The sequence below is a fragment of the Helicoverpa zea genome, chromosome 7 (genome assembly GCF_022581195.2).
Source record: "Helicoverpa zea isolate HzStark_Cry1AcR chromosome 7, ilHelZeax1.1, whole genome shotgun sequence".
In the NCBI taxonomy this organism is placed as follows: Eukaryota; Metazoa; Arthropoda; class Insecta; order Lepidoptera; family Noctuidae; genus Helicoverpa; species Helicoverpa zea.
In genome coordinates this window covers 1937-6314 of record NC_061458.1, presented here as the reverse complement: position 1 = coordinate 6314, position 4378 = coordinate 1937, and the positions used below count along the sequence as shown (strand labels likewise).

Below are 4378 nucleotides of genomic sequence, written 5' to 3'. Positions count from 1 at the left end.
ATAACGGCACAATACAATATCTATAAGTCATGTTAATAACACAAGCGTTTACACAGAACTCCAAGTATTTATTTAGTCGCGAAACTTGGGTAATTTATGCGAATACTTCACGCTCCCGGGAAAAATTACTACAGAGCGCCTAGTCTGGCATATTACCAGTGTACCTATATTAGAGTATTACCAAAGAGCTCCGACACTAGTGTATTAGTTAAGAGAAATAATTTGACAACAGTACGCGGCCGCTAGTTCTTCAAGTTTGTTCTCCTGCCTCACTCACTGACAAATGTCTTCATTTAACGTTTGTTAACGTTTACGTGAATTTAAGTTTGTAATGATTTAGTCCACCAAATAGCTGGAGTCGAGTACTGGGGCAGCTGGAGTCGGAGCAGCAGTCCACAGATTGGATTTGAAGGCGTCGACGTGAACGCTTTTATATCGGCGCACAAATAATATCGCGAGTCACTCTCGGCGCATTATTACAACAATGTACAGTTTAAGCGCTTCCCACTATGTACATTTTGAGATGAGTATTCCGATTTTCTACGAGATGTAAAACCCGAGACATGAGTATGTAAATAAAAATTTCCTCGGGGGTGAAATGTGCGAAATATTGTGATGCGGAAAATGGGTAGTGCAAAGCGGCTTACAGATGTCGGCGGCGAGACGGTGGGGGGGGGGGCGAGGGGGAGGGTGTCGGGCGGCGTCGCACGCGTCGCGGCTGTCGCTCCGCGCGGAGACAGCGCGCCGCGCGGAGCGTGCCCCGTCAGACATCACACCACGATAAATGGAGATTCCGACCTTTTGTAGCGAGAAACGAAAAGCATTTAATATTTCCCGTTTTATTCCAGACAACAATAAAATGCAAGTGTTCTTATTTTTCGCAACTTGTAGCATTTACAAGATAGCAATTTTGCGATTTATTCAGAAGCTTAAAATTTCTCCGTAAAAACTTCAAAAAAACATGCTTCAATCGAATAATACCGGTTATTTCAGTAAGGTTCTGTAATCCTGACATATGTTTACTACAGTGTCAGTATTTCGTTGAGTTTGATAGATTTAGTATAAATACTGTTGTTCAGTGGAAATGTCTCGAGCTCTGTACCGAATATTATTTTTCTAACAAACAATAGGAGTAGCCACAGGGGTCCCCGGAGTGCGGACAATGTTTACTTCGCGACAGAGTACATACAAGCTGTGTATGTACGCCATGACACAACCTGCTGTTATTTTCCACTATTTACTTTTTGTACGACTAAAACATATTGTGACAAAGAGGGTTCACGCCTTGATTGCGTGATGAAATTCAATAAAAAATCTCACCTGCTTTGTTTTTTCAATGCAGAGTTTTTCAGAGTTTATGTTTCAAAATGCTGATACGCTGGAGAACTTGTTCGTTCACCACTGCAAGGTTTCACTCTAGCAACATCCAGCGGAGACACGCCGACACCGAGACACGCTCTATACACTACAGGGGTGTGATTCACTAAGGCAAAACATCTTTACAACCAAGAAATCATCGTTGTAACATCAGATGAAAACTCGGCGGTATTCATTAGTTAAAATTGCGCGATCGTAGCGCCTCAACGATGTTGACGGCGTGACATAGAACTAACATTTGGTGCCAAATGTATGAAAATCGGTATTCAGCAACACGAAACATCCTCGCCTGCAACGACAACCTCGCCTTCGCCTTCGATTTTATCTGTCAAACCGAAAAGCTTGTAAATTGTGGATGTTTTCTTGGATGAAGGCGATTAAAATGTAAGTAAAACAAGTTATTTAATAAATTGCAATGTGAAAATATGTTTTTATGATGATTTGTTTATCGTACTTTAATCCCTGAAACATTTGCGCCTATTTTTAATGTTTTAGATGGCAGTTCGTCTTTCCTGTATGATTTTTCGTTGGAAGAAACTAAACATCATAATAATTAAATAAATAAGAAGTCAGGCCTCCGTGATACGTATTATGGATTAGCTTCTGCCGGCGGTTTCATCCGCATCCCGTGGGAACTACTTCCCGTACCGGGATAAAAAGTAGCCTATAGCCTTCCTCGATAAATGGGCTATCTAACACTGAAAGAATTTTTCAAATCGGACCAGTAGTTTCGGAGATTAGCGCGTTCAAACAACAAACAAACAAACTCTTCAGCTTTATAATATTAGTATAGATTTACTAACACTAACTACTGATAGAAACTATAATAAGATTGACTGAAGAACAGATTCGACAGTTGAAAGATTTCTTGAGATTTCCCCTTTCCTAACAAAGGCGAATCGTCGAGGAGGAATTAGCAACCGCACCAATATATTACACTCAATCAATATAATATAAATCATCATACAGTACAGTGGATAGGTGCCTAAAACTTACTGTCCATCAACCTTTTGCAGGTACTGTCAAATTTTTTGTTAGTGGGATTTAAGTACCAAATAATGCTATGTGACATTGCAAGAACAATGTCTCACAAGCATCTGCCTCAAGGACTCAACAATATACATTAGATGCCATCAACCATCCAGATATTATTGATAAGTACGAGGTAGGTAAGAAGCAACTGTGACCCGGTTGATAAGCAAGCCGGACTCTAGCAGTGACTTGGACAGTGGATGTCATGCTAGAAGTTATTTAATAAACAATACTATGTAGACACCTTCTAACAATACATATGTATTTTACCTGTGTATGTTAAATAGATAACATCTTCTTGTAAAGTACTGGTACTCAGCTGAATCCGGTTAGACTGGAAGCCGACCCCAACATGATTGGGAAAAAGGCTCGGAGGATGATGATGTTAAATAGATAACATTTTTAACATTACACAATAGTGTGCAGGTATCAAAGTAATTTTTATAAAAATACTGAACTTTTCTGTAATCATGAATTAATAAAACAATATTTTAATTCATCATGTCTATTTATTATTTTGTATTTTATAATGAACATGCATTTATTTCTAAATTCAGATTCCAAAACATTCTCCTTGCATAATAGAATGTATTTTTAACTTGATTATACCAAGTTCTGGCAAATTCTTCATGTTGGCTCGCAGCTGCAATAGAACTGGACTTCCTCTGAACTGCTCCTTTTTGTCCTTCCAGTACTGTAACACAAGCAAAAATTATATGGTGTACCTAATATATAAAATAAATAGAACAACTATTTGCTTGGTGTGGTTTAACTTTCAGTTGCAATTTCAAATGCCTTTATGATTGAATTTGAAGGATAGAGTAAAGTCATTGTATTTGCCTGCTGTCAATACTAATTTAGTACCTAATACATACAAAACACAATGTACAAGAGTACCTACTATACTTACCATGATTCAATGCAACGGTAAACACACACTATATAGGTTCATAAATGATTATTGTTTACTAACCTTACACCACTGCTCCAATATTTTCATACACCCACTACTTCACTGTTTAGGGCTGTTGTTTTCGGATCATGCATGCATGCTCGCATTCGCAGTACGAGCATGGCCCATCATAATCAAACATGGTTTACTTTCCAAAAAGCTTACTAGCTCTTCCAGCTGACTGAACGAAGGCAGTGCGTTGCGAGATACTAAAAGATAAATATTTTAGTTAATAGACGTAGTTCACAAAGACTGTATTGTATATTAAAATATAAATGTTACGTATTGTGTACTTACTTTCGATAGTTTTGGCACCAAACTAAAACACAGGACAAGTAGAATGCCGTTGGCTATGGGTACAACTTTTTTTAAAGTCCACTTGACCGCTTAAAGCCATTTGGAGCTTTGAAATCTCGATTCTCGTATTTAAATAAATAAACTTATAATCTAGTTATGAGCAAAATGTTTGTTTTGGTTTTGAAGTTTTGAAATGACACAGACTATATATAACCTTATAACAAATGTCAAAGATTTGAGTCATTATTTTCTATATCGAAAATGATATAATTAATTAAATATTCGTTGCATTACGAAAAGAATGTGTTTTAAACATACATATTATGCATTTACATTGATTTAAAATGTCGAAATAACGCCAAAAAACGTTAGTCGAGATTTTCTCGATTATACTTTAAATGGAATTTTGGCAACACTGTAAACATCTTAGCCGTCATCGTTGTTCGTTAGATCGTCGACGAGTTTTTTTGCTTAGCGAATACGGTTTTTATCAACGTTGTTTTTAAAAGCGATGTCTACGATGCGACATCTGTGAACTCGTCGTTGTTAGCATCGATGATGTGTTTGTTACAGAATCGCATGGCAGATCTCTGGAAATCAGTGAGATTGGAATCCAAGGTTCTCATGGATGTTCATGATCTGTGTATAATGCGCTAGATAAGAAAGTGTAACGGATGGAGCACTTATAGTTCGGCCATTCAGAGAATGCGTTCCTGACAC

General features: G+C 37.6%; 1 long non-coding RNA gene across 1 annotated transcript; it reads right to left on the bottom strand.

The window, feature by feature from the left end:
• Nucleotides 1–2898: 2898 nt before the first annotated feature.
• Nucleotides 2899–3864, bottom strand: LOC124631857. Its single transcript, XR_006984547.1, has 3 exons — nucleotides 3659–3864; nucleotides 3383–3570; nucleotides 2899–3103 (listed from the first exon to the last, which is right to left on the bottom strand). It is a non-coding gene; the product is annotated as an uncharacterized LOC124631857 (long non-coding RNA).
• Nucleotides 3865–4378: the final 514 nt, after the last annotated feature.